The sequence below is a fragment of the Mya arenaria genome, chromosome 12 (assembly GCF_026914265.1).
Source record: "Mya arenaria isolate MELC-2E11 chromosome 12, ASM2691426v1".
In the NCBI taxonomy this organism is placed as follows: domain Eukaryota; kingdom Metazoa; phylum Mollusca; class Bivalvia; order Myida; family Myidae; genus Mya; species Mya arenaria.
This window is the reverse complement of record NC_069133.1, coordinates 9,776,388-9,801,852: the sequence shown is the minus strand read 5'-3', so window position 1 is coordinate 9,801,852 and position 25,465 is coordinate 9,776,388. Positions and strand designations below refer to the sequence as shown.

The window sequence follows — 25,465 nt, the reverse complement described above, 5'->3', positions numbered from 1 at the left end:
TGCAATCGTCTTGCCTGGCCAAAGCATGCATCAAAAAATGTAAAGGTCGGTGTTAAAAAATAACATTATTGTAGCAATCACCCTTGCTTAACAAGAAATGCATAAATAATAAAAGTTGGTGTTCATTAATCTGGCAATCAGTTTGGCTGCCCAAGAAAAGTCATGAGTTGTTAAGTACATAATTCCATCAATCTAGGCATGCATTAAGACTAGCAATCAACACTGCCGCCCAAGGCAGACATCAAAATCTGCTTGAGTGAGTGTCGAAACTCCAAAAGAAATTCTTCTCTTAGCAATCAGACGAATTTCGATTTTTCAAATAATCTTTGGTCATATTGTGGCATATTGCCCCCAAAGTCCGAACTAATGCCAATACATAGAAAAGACTATGTAAAAGTAATTTTACCCAAGACCAAAGATATATGTTCTCATATGTAGGGATTGAAAGATACTAAATTCACAACTCCCCCTCCGATCCCCTCTCCATCCCTTTAATCACTCACCTCTTTTTTCTGTATCTCTCCGCATCATCCATCTACACTTCCCCATATGTTTCTGTTTTCTCCTTATTTCCAAACTGTCGCTAAAAAACTCCTTTACCCTCCCCCCTCTCGCCATCTTACTTCTCTCGTTTCCGCCTTATTTCCCCCCTCTCATTTGTTCTCTCTCCTTTCTCTCTTCTTCTTTCCCACCTGTCTTCCTTTTTCTGTCCTTGCTTTTCTTGCTTTTTTGCCTATCTAATCTTCCCTCTTTTACCCCCTCCCATCAATAACTCGGGTTTTGCTTTCAGTAACTATTACAAAGATGACTAAAGCGCTGGTGTAAAATCTTAAAAACTCGGATTGTTGATGAAGTTACTATTACTTAGACGGCTTAAGCGCTGGTGTAAAATTTTAAGAACTCGGATTGATTTTGAATTTACTATTATTTAGACGGCTTAAGCGCTGGTGTAAAATTTTAAGAACTCGGATTGATGTTGAAGTTACTATTACTTAGACGGCTTAAGCGCTGGTGTAAAATCTTAAGAACTCGGATTGATGTTGAAGTTACTATTACTTAGACGGCTTAAGCGCTCGTGTGTTATCTCAATAACTTTGCTTTTGGATAAAGTTACTATTAGATAACTCTGGTTGTGGGCGCAGTAAGTACTACATACCTAAGTTTGTGAGTGCCGCTGTTATTACATAACCCGGGTTGTGGGTGCCGTAGCTATAACTTAAAGCGGGTTGTTGGTGACGTAGCTTTTTAAAAAACTCCGGTTGTAGGCTAAGTGACTATTACATAACTCGGGATGTCGGTGCCTTATCTATCACTTAACTCGGGTTGAGGTCGCGGCAGTTATAACATAACCCGGGTTGAGGATGCCGTAGCTATTTACACAACTCCGGTTGTAGGCTCAGTAACTATTATATTACTCGGGCTGTCGGTGCCGTAGCTATCAATTAACTCGGGTTGAGGTCGCGGTAGTTATAACATAACGCGGGTTGTAGGTGTAGAACATATTAAAGTAGCCTGAACGTGGTCGTCGGAGGCCTACAAGTTGTATGTAACGGGTAATTCAACTCATGTCGTAACAAAACTGGTCTAAAAATTGTAGGTGCAACACCATCAACGAAAGGTACAACACTGTCATCTATAGGTACAACATTACGTACGATGGGTGCAACATCATCATCTATAGATGCAACACCGTCAACTATAGGTGCAACACCGTCATCTATAGGAGCAACACCGTCAATTATAGGTGCAACACCGTCATCTATATGAGCAACATCGTCATCTATAGGTGCAACACCGTCATATATAGGTGCAACACCGTCATCTATAGGTGCAACACCGTCATATATAGATGCAACACCGTCATCTATAGGTGCAACACCGTCATATATAGGTGCAAAACCATCATCTATAGGTGCAACACCGTCATCTATAGGTGCAACACCGTCATATATAGGTGCAACCAGGTGCAACACCGTCAACTATAGGTGCAACACCGTCATATATAGGTGCAACACCGTCATCTATAAGTGCAACAATAGGTGCAGCATGGTCAACATTAGGTGCAGCATGGTCAACTCTAGGTGCAGCACGGTGAGCTTTAGGTGCAGCACGATCAACTCTAGGTGCAGCACAGTGAACTATAGGTGCAACACGGTGAACTATAGTTGCAGCACGGTGAACTATAGTTGCAGCACGGTCAACTTCAGGTGCAACACAGTCAGCGATCGCTGTCACCTGCTAAAACAGAATTAAATGTTCTCTAATCACTATGCCGAAGTACGGGGGATTCAATCATCAATCAAGTCTTTACTTCTTTTATTTACAGATCCTCTGACCAAGCTGTACGACCAGCTAAAGGAACGGTTGTCCGACTCCACCCAGACCCTTAATCTCTCCAACTGGAACCCCAACTCGTTCATGAACAGATTCGAGTCCATCTCTCCTTTGGTCAGAGCTCATATGGAGGAAAATACAAATATCGGTTCGTAAGGCCAATCTGATGCAAAGGAAAATAAAAGTAAAAGTAAACGCCATATTGATAAAACAATGGAATTGCTTACAAAGTCGTGTCATATAATATGTACCGTGTGTAATATTTTGATTAAAGTATTGAATAACTTAATTCAAATGTTATTAAAGGAAATCTAATGGAATACATAGTATAAATCAAAGAAAATGCATCCAGAACAGTTATAACAGAAAACTAATATAAAGCACGCTCTTACAATACACTCACTCAAAGTTCGAGCGCATTTATTTTAACTTGGTATATTTTTCAAATTTATATTCTTAAAATTCTGAACACTCAGATATCGTGTGGACTACTTTTTAAGTACTACGTCATCCATATATGTGATGCACATGTAAAATTTGTGATCTACGCAGCATTTTAAAATCCGTAAGGAAATGCACACAACCAAAATCAAAGAGTTCAGTGAACGTCAGTTAACCTACACATACGAATAGCGATTCGCAATCGAGGCCGAAGTGCAACTTTTGCGCAATTAGTGTTACGTAAGCTCGTTTTACGTACTTTCTTCATTGCATTAAACCGTTCGATAATAAGCTATAACAATTGATATTTTAGGCAATCGATACCCGTATAATATGCATATTTGATGTCTGGTGAACCCATACTATTTTGGTATATCATATGCAAGGAGTATATGTGTAGATATACTATGAAAAATCTACGTAAAGAACATTAACATTTAACGTTTTGATGTTGCATTATTTATTATAAATCAGACCCGAATCCATTTTAGTAAAAATAAAATGTTAAATACTTTATCTTTGCAATTTTGCATCGAATAAACAGTCACGTAGTGTCGCCCTAACAACGACATCAAACTGTCAGTTTCAGTACTTTAAAGTGTCTTTTTGTTATCGTCGTTTGAGGTAAAACAAATGCAGTCTGTATTGATGCCACGCTGGAGTATGAGCCCGCCCTTCAGTAGTAAGTTCCTGATGATTCGCCAATAATGGTCAAGGGTTTTTTCGATGTGGGAAGTCGATTAAATGGCTTAAGATATACCACTTGATTTCAATTCATTTGAGGGATCATGCTGTAAAATATGTAAAAGTTTGTTTTTGTGTTTTACAGACATATCTATTGATTTATTCAAAGAAAACTTTAAAATTCAGTTTTTGAAAAGCAATACAAAGAAGATACCTTAGAAATTGTTACCATACAACCCAAACTGTCATAAAAAATGGCGGGTCTCGCACACAAAGAAAGCAACAGCATCTGATTCTCTCGCTAAGATTCCGGACAATATATATGTTAACTATTTATCAGATGAAGATAAATTATCTTGAAAAGTGTTGTTAGAAAAGAAATTAAATTACTACCTACATGGTTATATTCACGATATTTAAAAGTTGACAAAGGAAATTGTTTGCCATGTAACCGGGAGATGCTGGCCTTCCATGAGAAAAAAAACGACACGCCCCATATTTTAAGTATCCATGTGTGTGTGGGGGGAGGGGGGATTCTATACGATAAACATATTCATCCGAAATGTCCAAACGCCTCTTTTACAGGTCAGTTTTACTAGACAGTGTCGGATTAGCACATGTCAAGTTCTGGTATTTCACCGCTTGATTTCATTATTTTGATTTAATAACTTTTTTATCTTTTGTCATCAATCTCTGTTTATCATTTGTTGATAAGTTAAGCGGTCATTGTTCGCACACGATAAGTGTAATATATCACGATGGAGAATCAAGCCGTTGTGTTCACGGCTATAATTGAGCAGATGCGTTCAAATTCGTGAAGAAAAATGTGTAAAATTCTTTAATCATCTTAACAAAAATGCTTTGCACGGAAAACTTATTATTTAAACCCTGAAATCATTTTTGTTGTTGTAGTGAATTGTGTCATTAGATCCTAAACATTTAAATATTTCTTGACTGTACTCCTTCAATTTGTCTTTTTCAAGACCACTGTTTGACTTTCAGGACCTAATCACACCAATCTCAGCAACAAAGGAGGCAGCGAATGAAGGGTTAATTAATGAACATTCCGTGCACATCATGGAGAAATAAAAATAAATTTTGTTTTTAAAATGCACTTATTTTATTTCTCGAAATTGAGCGCCCTACTCCGTTATATTCGTGATTACTACGGCAGGAATATGTCGACACACACTCACCTTTACTGATACTAAGTTGAGTATCAGTTATGGCTTCAAAAATTGGTGATTTTGTACAAAATCCTATCGTGTTCAGGTTAAGGTATTATGTATTATTTACAAAGCGCCAAAAATATGATATGGTATGATAGGACTTAATCCAGGGAGTTCTGCAAAAGGTGAAATCGGAATACAAAAATAAACAGCCGCAAATTTTACAGGAAGCGCTAGCGCGCCTCATGGATTTTCAAAATCGCTGTCGAAAAATAAGAATAAATCCTAAATATACCACCGAATCGATTAATCATATATTCAATGTACTTTTTAACTGATATATCATACACTATGATGAAAAGAGTGGGCTTAATACAGCAACAAACTGACTTGGTAACATACACAACATATTTATTAGAAAGTGATATGTCATATGATTCTCATATATTTTCAGTTATACGGATGCAAACGATGTTTTGAAAAAATGAAGCAGATACTCTGCATATACATGATAGATATATTGAGAATAAGAGTTCAGTTTGAGAACGAATAGACCACCGCTTCGATTAATTATATATTCACTGTACAGTCAAACTAGTATACAATTTGATGAAAACGGTGGACGCATCGGAACATACATTTAAATATTTTGAATATTCAATCAAATGGAACGGAATACCAGCTTATTTATATTAACCTTTTATGTTTACCTTGCATGCAAATGTTACGGTTTAGTAATTGACGCATTCATGTCCCAAAGCGCCATAATTGACATGACATGACCTGTCAATCAAAACAACCACTTGACTAATCGGCGTCCAGATACGACCAGGCGTATAAGCCGATGTTGCTATCCGCCATGACCTCCGACAAGCTTCGACAAAGCAACGTTGTTTTGAATGTTAATAACGAGGGTAGTGAACATGTAAGTACATAAGCTTCTGGTAGGAGATAAATCATAGCAGATATTAGTATACAGAACTTGCATACAAGACGTTTAAAAGGCACGATATGAATTACAAGTCTTTGCCACGCTATGTTCAAAATAGAAAACGAGACACCGGTGCCCGTCCGGGATCGGTTTTATCCATCACGTCGGAACCGACACAGTGATGACACGTGAAAAAGTTGTCTGGGTCGTAACGACGCTTTATCAGCAACAGACCCTCGTAATTCTCGGTTCCCCAGAAGTCCTCCTTCCAGTACGGGTTATCTTTCCGAGGCTCGTTCAAGTACATACCGCTCCCGAAACTACAAAATAAGGCACATGGATGTGTCTGTTGATGCTGTTTAATAACAACTAAATATAATTTTCTTATACCAAGAACACATATATTTACGTTACTTAATAAATATGTTTGAATCTCTTTGATTTTTCTTAATAAAGTGGGTACATTGTAGTTTGATGGTAATACTTACTCTAGGGACGATTGCAAGCACTAGTAGTACGGGTACTTTTTGTGCAATACGTCATTTATGTATGTGTGTTATATACAAGTTTCAAATGTTCGATACGAAGAGGGAAACGTTTAGTTCGTGTGATTAATGCGAGTCATGTATGTGTGTTATTTATGCGTCTTATTTATGCGTCTGATTTATGTGTGTTATTTATGTGTGTTATTTATGAGTGTAATTTATGCGTGTGATATATGCGTGTGAATTGTGTGTGTAAGATATGCGTGTTATTCATGTATGTTATTTATGCATAGTATTTATGCGTGTCATTTATGCGTATTGATAATGTGTGTGATTTATGCGAGTGATTTGTGTGCGCTATTTATGTGTGTGTGATTTGTGCGTGTGATTTGTGCGTGTGATTTGTGCGTGTTATTTTTGCGTGTGGTTTGTGCGTGTGATATGTGCGAGTTATTTGCGTGTGTGGTATTTGTGCATGTGATTTCTGCGAGTGATTTCTGCGTGTAATTTCTGCGTGTGATTTGTGCGAGGTATTTATGCGAGTGATTTGCGAGTGTGATATTTCTGCGTGTGATTTGTGCGAGTGATTTTTGCGTGTAATTTTTGCGTGTGGTTTGTGCGTGTGATATTTTCCGGTGAGATATTTATATGTGTGATTTAAGTGTATGATTGTGTCGCGTTTTGCAACCCCACTAGTATGAATTGATCTTGTACAATGGAAGAATATCTGAATGTCATTCGTATACGTTTGCTTCGCGCAGAGTCATTTATGCGTATAAATAATGTGTGTTTTATGCGAGTGATTTGTGTGCGCTATTTATGTGTGTGATTTGTGCGTGTGATTTCTGCGTTTGATTTCTGCGTGTAATTTCTGCGTGTGGTTTGTGCGTGTGATTTGTGCGAGTAATTTGCGTGTGTGATATCTGTGCATGTGATTTCTGCAAGTGATATCTGCGTGTAACTTCTGCGTGTGATTTGTGCGAGATATTTGCGTATGTGATATTTTTGCGAGTGATTTCTGCGTGTGATTTGTGCGAGTGATTTATGCGAGTGATTTATGCGAGTGATTTATATGTGTGATATTTTCCGGTGAGATATTTATATGTGTGATTTATGTGTATGATTGTGTCGCGTTTTGCAACCCCACTAGTATGAATTGATCTTGTACATTGGAAGGATATCTGAATGTCATTCGTATACGTCTGCTTCACGCAGAGTCAATTCTACGATATAAATTTTCCATTACTTTTTCACCGGTAACACATTCGAGTGTAACGACGGGTACAAATTTCCATTAAAGGTAATCTGAATCTTATGCGCACACTTCTCGTTCACGAAACGTAACATCTACTATATAAATTGGCACACATTGACATTAGAAATAAAATAATCTTAGACTATAGCGACAATAAGTTGCGATGTCGCAGTCATACATATACCGTCATATAGGCACCAGTGACATGGCCGGTTAAGGGCAAAATGTGTTGAGTAAATAAGATTTACTTTCTTATTCCTTTAGCAAACGTCTGGAAGTATTCGATAAGCTCGTCGTTACCGGTGGTCTGATTCAAGAGAGGAGCCCCGCTCTCGGCGTCGGCAAGGGCAATTCCGCATGACAATGACGTCACTGTCGACAGATAGCCCGGATGTAGGGGTGTGCTCTCTAAAGAACCTTCCGTGGTTTTGCCTGTAAGATGGATGTAGCCGACATAATATGACACAATTACCGCGCTGCGATTGCCTAAGTGACCTATCAATTGTATTACTATTTTTAAATTGTTAATTAATAATTAACTTCGTATTACAAAAGAAAGGGTGAACGTCGTCTACGATGACAATCAAAAAAGCGATAATTATCTATCTATATAATACTTTTAATAATTTTTTCTCTACAACCTATATTGACATGGAGTATTTGCTAACACTAATTTGTTTGTCTCAAAGCTTAACACCGTCGTCCAGCTTACCTCCCACGATAATTTCTGTGCAACCAATCCACAAATCTCTGGCCATCCCCACAAACAGCGGCTCCCTTATGAAGGCCCGGAATTCTTTTCCGACCCATCCCGGCTGCAACAATGTGCCCGCCAAATATGTTCGCACGATTGGCGGGTCGACCACGTCTTTTTCGTATTCCCAGAAATCCGTCTTGTTTGTGAAGGTAAATGGTACTTGTCTGTTAAAAAATCATTTTATATTCATGACGAATTGGACATTAAGGAACTATGGTCTGTCGGTTCAGCATTACTCCATGAATGGAGAATAACATTTGAATAAAAGGTTCAAATACACATAAGAAATGGAAATTGACAATGGCAAGGTGATATCATGAGGATAAATTATCACTTTGGCCATGTATTTGTTGGAACATTACGTTAATATGAAGTACATGGTTATTTACACGTCAATTCAGGATCACATAAGGAAATAGAGAGGTTACAAATCACTTCTTATGCGGATGCATCATCCAGCCGTGTGTACATTGTGTTGGTTAGCATGACATATACGATACTACGGCTAAAGTGGATTATATCAAAGTGGAATTTGTCAAAAAATGTTCCCAACGCACGTGTAGCTTTACGTTCAAGTAAAAGTTAACACCGAGTGTCGCGACTTGTCTATTTAAGATCAATGATTGTATGGTTCTGGTAGCATACCTGTACATAAACTGATTTAAATATAGGATACCAGTATGATAAACGATAAAATAGCAGAAGCATATTATCCAACGTCTACGGGATGGTTAGAGTTTAAAATGGTAAAGGTGTCCCCCTCTCACACTAAAGGTAGACAGTCGCCAACAGGGTGAGAGTGGTTTAGTAGTATTTATGTCCGCCCCTTACACATGATGGTGTGGGTTAAATCCCTTACTGGTTGAGAGTTGTTTAGTGGTATTTATGTCCACCCCTCACACATGATGGTGTGGGTTAGATCCCTTACTGGTTGAGAGTGGTTTAGTGGTATTTATGTCCACCCCTCACACATGATGGTGTGGGTTAAATCCCTTACTGGTTGAGAGTGGTTTAGTGGTATTAATGTCCACCTCTACAAAGGAGGGTGTGGGTTAGATACCTAACAGCGTGAGAGTGGTTTAGTGGTATTTATGTCAACCCCTCCCACAGAAGGGTGTGGGTTAGATTCCTTAATGGTTGAGAGTGGTTTAGTGGTATTTATGTCCACCTCTCCCACAGGAGTGTGTGGGTTAGATCCCTTATTGGTTGAGAGTGGTTTAGTAGTATTTATATCCACCTCTCCCACAGGAGTGTGTGGGTTAGATCCCTTATTGGTTGAGAGTGGTTTAGTGGTATTTATGTCCACCTCTCTCACAGGAGTGTGTGGGTTCGATCCCTTATTAGTTGAGAGTGGTTTAGTGGTATTTATGTCCACCTCTCCCACAGGAGTGTGTGGGTTAGATTCCTCACTGGTTGAGAGTGGTTTAGTGGTATTTATGTCCACCTCTCCCACAGGAGTGTGTGGGTTAGATTTCTCACTGGCTGAGAGTGGTTTAGTGGTATTTATGTCCACCTCTCCCACAGGAGTGTGTGGGTTAGATTCCTCACTGGTTGAGAGTGGTTTGTTGGTATTTATGTCCACCTCTCCCACAGGAGTGTGTGGGTTAGATCCCGTACTGTGTAAGAGTGGTTTAGTGGTATTTATGTCCACCTCTCCCACAGGAGTGTGTGGGTTAGATCCCTTACTGGTTGAGAGTGGTTTAGTGGTATTTATGTCTACCTCTACACAGGAGTGGGTGGGTTAGATCCCTTACTGGTTGAGAGTGGTTTAGTGGTATTTATGTCCACCTCTCCCACAGGTATGTGTGGGTTAGATCCCTTATTGGTTGAGAGTTGTTTAGTAGTATTTATGTCCACCCCTCCAACAGGAATTTGTGGGCAAGATCCCTTACTGGTTGAGAGTGGTTTAGTGGTATTTATGTCAACCTCTCCCCCAGGAGGGTGTGGGTTAGATTCCTTACAAGTTGAGAGTGGTTTAGTGGTATTTATGTCCACCTCTCCCACAGGAGTGTGTGGGTTAGATCCCTTATTGGTTGAGTGTGATTTGTTGGTATTTATGTCCACCTCTCCCACAGGAGTGTGTGGGTTAGATCCCGTACTGGGAAAGAGTGGTTTAGTGGTATTTATGTCCACCTCTCCCACAGGAGTGTGTGGGTTAGATCCCTTACTGGTTGAGAGTGGTTTAGTGGTATTTATGTCTACCTCTACACAGGAGTGGGTGGGTTAGATCCCTTACTGGTTGAGAGTGGTTTAGTGGTATTTATGTCCACCTCTCCCACAGGTATGTGTGGGTTAGATCCCATATTGGTTGAGAGTGGTTTAGTGGTATTTATGTCCACCTCTCCCACAGGTATGTGTGGGTTAGATCCCTTATTGGTTGAGAGTGGTTTAGTAGTACTTATGTCCACCCCTCCAACACGAATGTGTGGGCAAGATCCCTTACTGGTTGAGAGTGGTTTAGTGGTATTTATGTCAACCTCTCCCCCAGGAGGGTGTGGGTTAGATCCCTTACAAGTTGAGAGTGGTTTAGTGGTATTTATGTCCACCTCTACACAGGAGGGTGTTGGTTAGATCCATTACTGTTTGAAAGTGGTTTAGTGGTATTTATGTCCACCTCTCCCACAGGAGTGTGTGGGTTAAATCCCTTATTGGTTGAGAGTGGTTTATTGGTATTTATGTCCACCCCTCCCACAAGAATGTGTGAGTTAGATCCCTTTTTGGTCGAGAGTGGTTTAGTGGTATTTATGTCCGCCCCTCACACATGATGATGTGGGTTAAATCCCTTACTGGTTGAAAGTGGTTTAGTGGTATTTATGTCCACCCCTCACACATGATGGTGTGGGTTAGATCCCTTACTGGTTGAGAGTGGTTTATTGGTATTTATGTCCACCTCTCACACATGATGGTGTGGGTTAAATCCCTTACTGGTTGAGAGTGGTTTAGTGGTATTAATGTCCACTTTTACACAGGAGGGTGTGGGTTAGATACCTAACAGGGTGAGAGTGGTTTAGTGGTATTTTTGTTAACCCCTCCCACAGAAGGGTGTGGTTTAGATCCCTTACTGGTTGAGAGTGGTTTAGTGGTATTTATGTCCACCTCTCCCACAGGAGTGTGTGGGTTAGATCCCTTATTGGTTGAGAGTGATTTAGTGGTATTTATGTCCACCCCTTCCTCAGGAGTGAGTGGGTTAGATCCCTTACTGGTTGAGAGTCGTTTAGTGGTATTTTTGTCCACCTCTCCCACAGGAGGGTGTGGGTTAGATCCCTTACTAGTTGAGAGTGGTTTAGTGGAATTTATGTCCACCTCTACACAAGAGGGTGTTGGTTTGATCCATTACTGTTTGAGAGTGGTTAAGTGGTATTTATGTCCACCTCTCCCACAGAAATGTGTGGGTTAGATCCCTTACTGGTTGAGAGTGGTTTAGTGGTATTTATGTCCACCTCTCCCACAGGAAGGTGTGGGTGGATCCCTTGTTGGTTGATAGTGGTTTAGTGGTATTTATGTCCACCTCTACACAGGAGTGTGTTGGTTAGATCCCTTAGAGGATGAGAGTGGTTTAGTAGTATTTATGTCAACCTCTCCCACAGGAGGGTGTGGGTTAGATCCCTTATTGGTTGAGAGTGGTTTAGTGGTATTTATGTCCACCTCTCCAACAGGAGTGTGTGGGTTAGATCCCTTACTGGTTGAGAGTGGTTTAGAGGTATTTATGTCTACCTCTACACAGGAGTGGGTGGGTTATATCCCTTACTGGTTGAGAGTGGTTTAGTGGTATTAATGTCCACCTCTACACAGGATGGTGTGGGTTAGATACCTAACAGGGTGAGAGTGGTTTAGTGGTATTTATGTCAACCTCTCCCACAGGAGGGTGTGGAAAGATCCCTTATTGGTTGAGAGTTGTTAAGTGGTATTTATGTACACCTCTCCAACAGGAGTGTATGGGTTAGATCCCTTACTGGTTGAGAGTGGTTTAGTGGTGTTTATGTCTACCTCTACACAGGAGTGGTTGGGTTATATCCCTTACTGGTTGAGAGTGGTTTAGTGGTATTAATGTCCACCTCTACACAGGATGGTGTGGGTTAGATACCTAACAGGGTTAGAGTGGTTTAGTGGTATTTATGTCAACCCCTCCCACAGAAGGGTGTGGGTTAGATCCCTTACTGGTTGAGAGTGGTTTAGTGGTATTTATGTTCACTTCTCCCACAGGAGTGTGTGGGTTAGATCCCTTACTGGTTGATAGTGGTTTAGTGGTATTTATGTCCACCTCTACACAGGAGTGTGTGGGTTAGATCACTAATTGGTTGAGAATAGTTTAGTGGTATCTAATTCCACCTCTACACAGGAGGATGTGGGTTTGATCCCTCACTGGTTGAGGGTGGTTTAGTGGTATTTATGTTCACCCCTCCCACAGGAATGTGTGGGTTAAATACCGTATTGGTTGAGAGTGGTTTAGTGGTATTTATGTCGACCCCTCACACAGAAGGGTGTGGGTTAGATCCCTTACTGGTTGAGAGTGGTTTAGTGGTATTTATGTCCACCCCTCACTCACGAATGTGTGAGTTAAATCCCTTATTGGTTGAGAGTGGTTTGGTGGTATTTATGTCCACCCCTCACACAGAAGTGTGTGGGTTAGATCCCTTACTGGGTGGGAGTGGTTTAGTGGTATTTATGTCCACCCCTCCCACAGGAGTGTGTGAGTTAGATTCCTTATTGGCTGAGAGTGCTTTATTGATATTTATGTCCACCCCTCCCACATGAGTGTGTGGGTTAGATCCCTTATTGGTTGAGAGTGGTTTAGTGGTATTTATATCCACCCCTCCCACAGGAGTGTGTGGGTTAGATCCCTTATTGATTGAGGATGGTTTAGTGGTATTTATGTCCACCTCTCCCACAGGAATGTGTGGGTTAGATCCCTTATTGGTTGAGAGTGGTTTAGTGGTATTTATGTCCACCCTTCCCACAGGAATGTGTGGGTTAGATCTCTTTTTTGTCAAGAGAGTGGTTTAGTGGTATTTATGTCCGCCCCTCACACATGATGATGTGGGTTAAATCCCTTACTGGTTGAAAGTGGTTTAGTGGTATTTATGTCCACCCCTCACACATGATGGTGTGGGTTATATCCCTTACTGGTTGAGAGTGGTTTAGTGGTATTTATGTCCACCTCTCACACATGATGGTGTGGGTTAAATCCCTTACTGGTTGAGAGTGGTTTAGTGGTATTAATGTCCACCTTTACACAGGAGAGTGTGGGTTAGATACCTAACAGGGTGAGAGTGGTTTAGTGGTATTCATGTCAACCCCTCCCACAGAAGGGTGTGGGTTAGATCCCTTACTGGTTGAGAATGGTTTAGTGGTATTTATGTCCACTTCTCCCGCAGGAGTGTGTGGGTTAGATCCCTTACTAGTTGAGAGTGGTTTAGTGGTATTTATGTCCACCTCTACACCAGAGGGTGTTGGTTAGATCCCTTATTGGTTGAGAGTAGTTTAGTGGTATTTATGTCCACCCCTCCAACAGGAATGTGTGGGTTAGATCCCTTACTGGTTGAGAGTCGTTTAGTGGTATTTATGTCCACCTCTCCAACAGGAGGGTGTGGGTTAGATCCCTTACTAGTTGAGAGTGGTTTAGTGGTATTTATGTCCACCTCTACACCAGAGGGTGTTGGTTAGATCCATTACTGTTTGAGAGTGGTTTAGTGGTATTTATGTCCACCCCTCCCACAGAAATGTGTGGGTTAGATCCCTTACTGGTTGAGAGTGGTTTAGTGTTATTTTTGTCCACCTCTCCCACAGGAAGGTGTGGTTGGATCCCTTGTTGGTTGATAGTGGTTTAGTGGTATTTATGTCCACCTCTACACAGGAGTGTGTGGGTTAGATCCCTTACAGGATGAGAGTGGTTTAGTAGTATTTATGCCAACCTCTCCCACAGGAGGGTGTGGAAAGATCCCTTATTGGTTGAGAGTGGTTAAGTGGTATTTATGTCCATCTCTCCAACAGGAGTGTGTGGGTTAGATCCCTTACTAGTTGAGAGTGGTTTAGTGGTATTTATGTCTACCTCTACACAGGAGTGTGTGGGTTAGATCCCTTATTGTAGTATTTATGTCCACCTCTACACAGGAGTGTGTGGGTTAGATTCCTTACTAAGTGAGAGTGGTTGAGTGGTATTTATATCCACCCCTCCCACAGGAGTGTGTGGGTTAGATCCCTTATTGTAGTATTTATGTCCACCTCTACACAGGAGTGTGTGGGTTAGATTCCTTACTAAGTGAGAGTGGTTTAGTGGTATTTATGTCCACCCCTCCCACAGGAGTGTGTGGGTTAGATACCTTATTGGTTGAGAGTGGTTGAGTGATATTTATATCCACCCCTCCCACAGGAGTGTGTGGGTTAGATCCCTTATTGTTTGAGAGTGGTTTAGTGATATTTATGTCCACCCCTCCTACAGGAGTGTGTGGGTTAGATACCTTATTGGTTGAGAGTGGTTGAGTGGTATTTATATCCACCCCTCCCACAGGAGTGTGTGGGTTAGATACCTTATTGGTTGAGAGTGGTTTAGTGATATTTATGTCCACCCCTCCCACAGGAGTGTGTGGGTTAGATCCCTTATTGTTTGAGAGTGGTTTAGTGATATTTATGTCCACCCCTCCCACAGGATTGTGTGGGTTAGATCCCTTATTGGTTGAGAGTAGATTAATGGTATTTATGTCCACCTCTCCCACAGGAGTGTGTGGGTTAGATCCCTTATTGATTGAGGGTGGTTTAGTGGTATTTAAGTCCACCCCTCCAACATGATGGTGTGGGTTAGATCCCTTACTGGATGAGAGTGGTTTAGTGGTATTTATGTCCGCATCTACAGAGGAGTGTGTGGGTTAGATCCCTTATTGGTTGAGAGTGGTTTAGTGGTATTTATGTCCACCCCTCCCTCAGGAGTGAGTGGGTTAGATCCCTTACTGGTTGAGAGTGGTTTAGTGGTATTTATGTCCACCTCTACACAGAAGTGTGGATTAGATCCCTTACTGGTTGAGAGTGGTTTAGTTGTATTAATGTCCACCTCTACCACAGGAGGGCGTGGGTTAGATCCCTTACTGGTTGAGAGTGGTTTAGTGGTATTTATGTCCTCCCCTCCCACAGGAGTGTGTGGGTTAGATCCCTTATTGGTGGAGAGTGGTTTAGTGGTATTTATATCAACCCCTCCCACAGGATTGTTTGGGTTAGATTCCTTACTGGGTGACAGTGGTTATGTGGTATTTATGTCCACCTCTACACAGGAGTGTGTGGGTTAGATCCCTTACTGGATAAGAGTGCTTTAGTAGTATTTATGTCCACCTCTACACAGGAGTGTGTGGGTTAGATTCCTTACTAAGTGAGAGTGGTTTAGTGGTATTTATGTCCACCCCTCCCACAGGAGTGTTTGGGTTAGATCCCTTACTGGGTGAGAGTGGTTTAGTGGTATTTATGTCCACCCATCCCACAGGACGGTTTGGGTTAGATCCCTTACTGGCTGAGAGTGGTTAAGTGGTAATAATGTACACCTTTCATACAGAAGGCAGTGGTGTCAATCCATTGCAAGGTGAGGGATGTTTAGTGGTGTAGGTGTCCACCTCTCACACAGGAGGGCGTGGGTTCGATCCCAAACAGGGTCAGAGTGGTTTAGTGGTATAGGTGTCCATCTCTCACACATGAAGGCATGGGTTCGATCACCAACAGGGTGAAAGAGTTTAAGTGGTTTAGGTGTCCACCTCTCACACAAGAGGTATGGGTTCGATCCCTCACATAATCAGTGTAGTTCAGTGGTATAGATGCCCATTTCTAACACAGGAGGTGTTCGAAACCCAACCGGGTCAGACTGGTTTAGTGGTGAATGTGTCCATCTCTCACACAGGAGGACATGGGTTCGATCCCTAACAGGGTGAGAATGGTTTATTGGTATAAGTGTCCTTTTCTCACACAAGAGGTTGTGGGTGCGATCCTTAACAGGTTCAGTGTGGTTAAGTGGTAAATGTGTCCATCTCTAACACTGGAAGTAGTGAGTTCGATCCCTGACAGGTCGAGAGTGGTTTAGATGGGTGTAGGTGTCCATCTCTTACACAGGCGGGGGTTGGTTCGATCCCTAAAGGGGTGAGAATGGTTTGGTAGTAAAGGTGTCCATCTCTTACACAGGCGGGGGTTGGTTCGATCCCTAACGGGGTGAGAATGGTTTGATGGTAAAGGTGTTCATCTCTCACACAGGCGTGGGTTGGTTCGATCCCTGACGGGGTGAGAATAGTTTGGTGGTAAAGGTGTCCATCTCTCACACAGGCGGGGGCTGGTTCGATCCCTGACGGGGTGAGAAAAGTTTGGTTGTAAAGGTGTCCATCTCTCACACAGTCGGGGGTTGGTTCGATCCCTAACGGGGTGAGAATGGTTTAGTGGTATAGGTGTCCATCTCTCTCACAGGAGGGTGTGGGTTCGATCCCTGACAGGTCGAGAGTAGTTTAGTGGTATAGGTGTACACCTCTCAAATGAGGGCGTGGGTTCGATCGCTTACAGGGTGAGGGAGGTTTAGTGGTATATGTGTCCTTCTCTCACACAGGAAGAATGGGTTCGATCCCTAACAGGGTGAGGTAGGTTTAGTGGTATAGGTGTCCATCTCTCACACAGGAGTTATGGGTTCGGTCCCTAAAAGGGTGAGAGTGGTTTAGTGGTATTTATGTCCACCCCTCACCCAGGAGGGTGTGGGTACGATCCCTTACAGGGTGAGAGTGGTTTAGCAGTATTTATGTCCACCCCTCACACAAGAGTGTGTGGGTTAGATCCCTAACAGGGTGAGAGTGGTTTAGAAGTATTTATGTCCGACCCATACACAGGAGGGTGTGGGTTAGATCCCTTACTGGGTGAAAGTGGTTTAGTGGTATTTATGTCCACCTGTTATACAGAAAGTAGTGGGTTCGATCTTCAACAGAGTGAGTGTGGTTTAGTGGTATGGGTGTCCACGCCTCAAAGAGGAAGTCATGAGCTAGATCCCCAACATGGTCAGAGTGGTTAAGTGGTGTAGGTGTCCACCTCTCACACAGGAGATAGTGGGTTCGATCCCAAACAGGGTAAGATTAATTTCAGTGGTGAAAGTGTCCAACTCTCACAAATGAATTCGTGTGTTCGATCACCAACAGTGGTACTTTCGCATGGCTTCTAAACACTGACACCAGAACTCGTTTCTATCAAAGAAACAGAATCAAGATTCTATAATTTAACAGACTATAGTAGCAGATTGTTAGATCGCGCATAACGGAATTTGTATTAACTGACATGTTTTGCATATAATCGAAAGATAAATGCAAGTGAACAGAGCCGCCGCTCATTAACATTAGTGTCTTATTCCTTATACAAGTGTATATACTTACTTGCTTCTTGCCCAGTTGACTGCAGGCTCTAATTCTTTTCGGATCCATCCAAAAGAATAATGTTAGCACACCCTTGTAATTGATCATGGTTTTGGAGCCGGGGTCCTCTAAAGATCCTGGAAAGTTGTTAAGCAGCCAGTAGCAACCCCGTGTAGGCGGCATTTTCTCCAGTAGCTCCTCAACAACTTAATACCTCTTCAAAAAAGTTTAACCCCAAAACGCTCATTTCAATGGCGACGAGCATTCTGAATACTACCATCTGGGACGGCATTGGGTGCAGGCGGTAAACAAAGTAGACGGCAATTCCAAATGTGCCTCCACCGCCGCCCCTAAGTGCCCAGAGCAGGTCTCCGTTCTCGTGATACCTGGTATCGCCTTCCGGGGTGACAATCACCGTCCTGTTCTCTGTCGCAGTGGCGATCGAACCGTCAGCAAGCACCACCTATGTAAAAAGAAAATTTAATATTAAATAACTACTTAAAGAATACTACACTGTGTCGATGTTCATACTGTTTAGTATTTATTCCCTGAACAAAAATCGTTTTCGTGCATGTGTTAGGTTAGGTTGTATAACTATTTTATGCTCATGATATCGGTCTTTTGACACGGAGTACACTCATAAGATAACTTTATGTAAAAGGCACTCGGTTCGCACGATCTTTCTAACCAGTCCCTACCTGAGCCTCTAGCAGGTTGTCGACAGTCACTACCTGAGCCTCTAGCAGGTTGTCGACGGCGTATCTAAGGGAACGGGACACGGGGCTGTGCCCACCACCAAGCGTGTAGCCCCCCACCCCCGGGGTCACTGTGCGGGCGCTGCCGCAACCACAACACGTCCGACCGCGTTGAACTGAAATTTCGATATATCTACATTGACAAATTATAGTATTGTGAAAACCCACGGTAATGGTCTCATGTTTGTCTCAAAAAGCAGGCGGAGAGTGCGCAACTCACCTGATAAATTGTGCACACGGAGTGTGATTCGAGTCTCCTCATGGTTCAGGGTCAACTGCGTAGGATCCGAGTCTCCTTATGGTTCACGGACAACTGCGTGTGATCCGAGCCTCATCATGGTTTGCGGTCAACTGCCTGTGATCCGAATCTTCTTGCGTTCCACGGATAACTGCGTGTGATCCGAGTCTCCTCATGGTTCACGTTCAACTGTGTGTGATTCAAGTCTCCTTACGGTTCACAGTCAACTGCGGATGATCGGAGTCACATTACAGTTCACGAACAATTGCGCGAGATTTGAGTCTCCTTACCGTTCTCGGACAATTGTGCGTGATCCGAGTCTCCTTTCGGTTCACGGTCAACTGCGTGTAATCTGAGCCTCCTTATGGTTCACGGTCAACTGCGTGTGATCCGAGTTTCATTTCGGTTCGAGAACAACTGCGTGTGATCCATGTCTCCTCACGGTTCACGGTCAACTGGGTGTGATCCGCGCCTCCTTACGGTTCATGGTCAAAACCGAGTGATACGAGTCTACTTTCGGTTTACGGTCAATTGCATGTGATCTGAGTCTCTTTTTGGACGGTTCACGACTAACTGTTTCTTATTCGAGTACTTTAAAGGTTTATGGCTAACTATGCTTGATCCAAGTCTCCTTACGGTTCACGGTCAACTGCGAGTGATTTAAGTCCCCTTACGGTACACTGTGAAACGTCTAAATCTCCGTACTGTTCACGGTCATTTGCTTGCGATCCGAGAGTCCTCATGGTTCATGGCCAACTGCGTGTGATCCATGTCTTCTTACGTTTACGGTCAACTGCGTGTGATTCAAATCTCCTTGTGCTCACGGTAAACTGCGTGTGATCTAAGCCTCCTTACGGTTCACGGTGAAAGATGTCTAATCCAAATCTCCGTACCGTCCATTCGGCCATTTGCTTGCGATCCGAGTCTCCTTACGGTTATTGCAAGTTATGTAAGTTATTGCATTTTAAAACTGCATGGTTCAATTATCTACAAATCATATTGCACGGCAAATCTCTATTGTTCAATTGTCTACCAAACATTTTGAATGGTAAAGCTGTATTTTACAAGTATCTCCATATCATTTTGCATGGTGTTACGAGCCATGCGTAACGAGAAAAACAAAGCCAGCAACAAACTTTACAAAATTTATTATGCTAAAGATACAATGTTGAAATACAATTTAAAAACCTGTTTTACACTTTCAAATAGTTTAAATAATTCCAATCCTGGTTTATGTCCTTTTTCCAATTTTAAAGCACTTATAATTTAAATAGTCCACACAGTAAAATCCCCAAAGAATAATCCAAATGTAAATCTGTATTTTAAAATTTATGAATGTCACAAAAGATAACCAAAGATAACCCTCTAACTTTGCTATACCTTATATATATATATATATATATATATATATATATATATATATAGTCAAAGATCTTTCTAGAATAATCTTCTTCTAGAATATACTTAATAAGTAACAAACATTCCAGAAGTTTCCATACTATTCTATAACTTTCTTAAAGTATCAACAATATTCAAGAATGTTCCCAATGTAAATACATGTATAATTTGTAACAATAAACAACATACTAAATACAAAGCAAGTGCATAATACATAAATAAGTCGCCTACATAATAATGGAAAAACTGCATGGTTAAAGTATCTACCAAACTTATTGCATGGAGAAACTGCATGGTTCAATAACCACCAAACATATAAAATGGTCTAATGGTCTAACTGCAAGGTTCACATATCTCCGTTCAATTATCTACCTAAATTTGAGCGGCTTAATAATCTACAGACTAATTGCACGGTAAAACTGCATCGTTTAACGACCACAAAATGTATTGCATGGTAAACCTGCGTGGTTCATTTATCTATTAGATTTATTGCATAGCAAAATAACACAATTCAATAACCACCAAACATATTCCATGCTCAAACTGCACGTTTCTTTTAGCTATCTGACTTATTGCATGGTAAACCTGTGTGGTTCATTTATCTACCAGATTTATTGCATAGCAAAACTGCACGATTCAACAACAACCAAATAAATTTCATGCTCAAACTGCATGTTTCCATTATCTCTCAGTCTTAATACATGGTAAAACTGCATATTTCTATTAGCTATCAGACTTAATGCATGGTAAAACTGCATATTTCTATTAGCTATCAGACTTAATGCATGGTAAAACTGCATATTTCTATTAGCTATCATACTTAATGCATGGTAAAACTGCATGCTTCTATAATTTATCAGACTTAATCCATGTTAAAACTGCATGGTTCTATTATCTATTAGACTTAATGCGTGGTAAAATTGCATATTTCTATTAGCTATCAGACTTTATGCATGACAAAATTGCATGTTTCTATTAGCTATCAGACTTAATGCATGGTAAAACTGCATCTTTCTATTAGCTATTAAGATTAATGCATTGGAAAACTGCATGTTTCTATTAGCTCTTATACGTAATGCATGGCAAAACTGCATGTTTCGAATAGCTATCAGACTTAATGCATGGTAAAACTGCATGTTTCTAATAGCTATCAGACTTAATGCATGGTAAAACTGCATGTTTCTAATAGCTATCAGACTTAATGCATGGTAAAACTGCATCTTTCTATTAGCTATCAGACTTAATGCATAGTAAAACTGCATGTTTCCATTAGCTATCAAACTTATTTAATGGTGAAACTGCATTTCTCTATTAGATATCAACCTTAATGCGTGGTAAAACTGCAAGTTTGTATTAGCTATCAGACTTAATGCATGGTAAACTACACGGTTCAACAACCACCAACAAATTCCATACACTAACTGCATGTTTCTATTAGCTATCAGAGTAAATGCATAATAAAACTGCATGTTTCTATTAGATATCAGACTTAAAACAGGGTAAAACTGCATGTTTCTATTAGCTATCAGAATTAATGCATGGTAAAACTGCATGTTTCTACGAGCTATCACACTTAAATTAGGGTAAAACTGCTTGTTTCGAATAGCTATCAGACTTAATGTATGGTGAAACTGCACGGTACAACAACCATCAAACACAGTCCACGCTCAAACTACACGTTTCTATTAGCTATCAGACTTAATGCATGGTAAAACTGCACGGTTCTATTAGCTATCAGACTTAATGCATGGTACAACTGCACGGTTCAACAACCATCAAACATATTCCAAACTTTAACTGCACGTTTCTATTAGTTATCAGACTTAATGCATGGTAAAACAGCATGTTTCTATTAGTTATCTGACTTAATGCATGATAAATGGGCATGTTTCTATTAGCTATCAAACTTAATGCACGGTAAAACTGCACGGTTCAAGAACCACCAACTCCATACTCAAACTACCTGTTTCTATTAGCTATCAAACTTAATGCACGGTAAAACTGCACGGTTCAAGAACCACCAACGTATTCCATACTCAAACTACCTGTTACTATTAGCTATCAAACTTAATGCATGGTAAAATTGCACGGTTCTAACCTCCTTGTATATCTCCTGCCATTGTAACCCGGTCTGCACCTTGACCGTGCCATGTGGGCTCCTCTCCGTGCTCAAGTCTATCTCCATCTCGTCCATCTCGGACAGGCTTATAAGGAAACTTCCCTCCCACGTGGAGCGGCCCACATAGTCATGCCCCGAGCTCCGTACTGTCACGTGTAAGTTGTATTTCTGGGCCGCTTTCTGGATATCATCAGCATTCTTAACAACATACTCATGGTGGTAACAAAGTCGAGTGTATAACACGTACATCAGGTTAGATACACGATAGGTTGCTGTTTAACAGTGGTGTACATATTAGGGCATTATAGACAGTTGACCTCTGTTCAACGGTGTTGTACATATTAGGGCGTTATAAACAATTGACCTCTGTTCAACGGTGTTGTTTATATATATGAGCATTATAAACAGTTTACTTCTGTTCAACGGTGTTGTTTATATATATGAGCATTATAAACAGTTGACCTCTGTTCAACGGTGTTATACATATTAGGGCATTATAGACAGTTGACCTCTGTTCAACGGTGTTGTACATATAAGGGCATTATAAATAGTTGACCTCTGTTCAACGGTGTTGTACATATAAGGACATTATAAACAGTTGACCTCTGTTCAACGGTGTTGTACATATTAGGGCGTTATAAACAGTTGACCTCTGTTCAACGGTGTTGTACCTATAAGGGTATTATAAACAATTGACCTCTGTTCAACGGTGTTGTACATATTATGGCATTATAAACAGTTGACCTCTGTTCGACGGTGTTGTACATATAAGGGCATTATAAACAGTTGACCTCTGTTCAACGGTGTTGTACCTATAAGGGCATTATAAACAGTTGACCTCTGTTCAACGGTGTTGTACATATTAGGGCGTTATAAACAATTGACCTCTTTTCAACGGTGTTGTTTATATATATGAGCATTATAAACAGTTTACTTCTGTTCAACGGTGTTGTTTATATATATGAGCATTATAAACAGTTGACCTCTGTTCAACGGTGTTGTACCAATAAGGGTATTATAAACAGTTGACCTCTGTTCAACGGTGTTGTACATATAAGGGCGTTATAAACAGTTGAGGTCTGTTCAACGATGTTGTTTATATATATGAGCATTATAAACAGTTTACTTCTGTTCAACGGTGCTGTGCCTGTTTACTGTACTCTGGGTAGCTTGGCAACAGCAGGTACCCGTTCATGCCATGGTTGAGAGCGGTCATGTCCATCTGACAGGGGTAGCATTCATCACTCGGGCAGCACCGAGCTCCGAGATTATGTTGTGAACGCTACCATGTTCCCTATCACGTCCATCGCCAGTCACACCCCAGCCCATCAAGGCAACACTTGCCAGCAAGGCTAGCACTGAACTACAATAGGGGATAATTAATTGATCACATACTTAAACATATGAATACATGCATCGCTCGGAGATGGTGTAGTGCACGACTCATTTCCCCTGCCGTTTCCTTTTCTCGTCTTGTTCATTGATCGTCACACCCCAACTCACTAGGTTAACACTAGGGTAGCACCAGTAAAAACAGTTCGCTCTGATATTGAACACTGCTCACCATGTCTGTTGCCTTGTTCCCGCCCCGGTTGTGCCCCGGACAACCTTGGTAAAGGGCAACACTGGCTAGCAAGACTACCCACAAACAGCATATATACAGTAATGTAGGATCTGCATTATCAGTAAGTCTAGTAATTATCGCCCCAACAGTGAACACTGCCTTGCCCATGTGTCGGCAACACTTTAGCACATCATATGAGATGATCAAAGGGTTGCCTATTAAAGGCGCACACTATAGAATGATGCAAAACAAAAAAACATCTATTTTTAATTAACAGATAAACAATTTTCGCGATATTTTGGCGCCTTTTAGCTTGGGAATTTGTGGCCACGTAGCTCTTAAATAAAAAAGGTTAATGTTATTTTTATCTGTACACAAATCATATGTTGTTGTTGTTTTGATCGTTAAAAGTCAAAAGAGCATTTATTTATTTAAAAAAACAGAACACAACTTACATCAACATTTCTTGTGTGCCATAAGATGAATAAGCAAACATGATAATGGTAATATTGCTTAAAAGTGAAACACGATATAGCAGCAATGTTAACCGTGAAACCACTGGAAAGAGTCATTTTCATTGAGGTTCATAGAGATAAGCGAAGTGACTTTCTTATTCCTATTTCATGTTTCGATTAAGAAATAATGGAGCCGGTTCCTTTTTTATTCAAAATATTCTTAAATGGAAATGAGAATAAACGCACTTCTTAGGTTGATACATATGAAGACAATTTATGGAATGTAACACTGATTGAGAGTAACAAAATATAAAGTATAAGGAACTAGTTACCTAGTCAAGCGCTTGTACATTTTCTTTATTTCGTATAATCTTTAATGCATTTAAAGTGTCCAGACAATGCAGTAGAGATTATTTCTAACAGCTGAACAAGCTCTATACTCTCAGAAACTAGTCGAAAGGCATTTCGGTTTGGTTGCAAATGGTATTTATTTAACCATTGCAAAATATTGTATAAATTTGTCAATATTGGCTTCCCGACTCAAATTGCATCGTAAAAAGCTTTTCATTTATCTGCATTATTTCTCAAAACTAACGGCGTGTATTACCATGAACACATTTATCAATATCATAAATTTAATGGGTAAATGCCGGCAAAAATAAAATTCATATAGTAATCAAATGAACCTACCTCATATTAGATACTAGCCGACACAAAGGTAAATCTACATCCAATTGTCAGTGGTAGTTTATATTCATTCCTTTATTGCGAAATATCTATACACCTTGTTTTTCAACGATTAATAGAGCGGATCATGAGCTAAATAATGAGATATATCACATGGTTTTAAAGAACATGTATTTTGAAATAGTATATATTCAATAAACCGGAAAGATCCTCACTTAACACACAAATAAGCGATTATTTAGGGTTCATACATAATAATGCAAATACACAAATATAGATTTTAATATGACTCTAATTTCCGTGTACATGTTCTAAATCATACTACACACAACCGAAAATGAAACACGGAAAGTATGTATATGTATAAGTCAATAAATATGTCATGATTTATACTTAAAATATAATTTAAAAAAGAGAGAATCAAATAGCACTATCGATCTAAGACGAACGAACTAACGTAATTGTATTCAATAAAAAGCCATTATACATGTTACAATACAAATTAAATATAACACAATACATATATGTAACAGTATCAACACAATACTAATACATTAACTTATTTAAGAACATTTGGTTAGTGTTCAATTAATATGTTGCGCTACCGTAGATCATACTAGCCATGTTATAGTTACTGCAGTTTCACCCCCAGTTTAGGCAATTGTTACTGCACCAACAAACCGAGTTGAGGTAGTAGGTACAGCATCCACAACCCGAGTTGAGTCATAAAAACTGCACCCAAAATACAACTTATGGCAATAGTTACTGCACCCACAACCCGAGTTTAGGAAAAAGTAACGACACCTTCAACACGAGTTGAGGCAATAGTTACTGCACACA

General features: G+C 40.6%; 1 pseudogene; it reads right to left on the bottom strand.

Annotated features, from left to right (window-relative positions):
• Window positions 1-5,073: 5,073 nt before the first annotated feature.
• On the bottom strand, window positions 5,074-23,574 carry LOC128210429 (uncharacterized; annotated as a pseudogene).
• Between the last annotated feature and the right edge of the window lie 1,891 nt (window positions 23,575-25,465).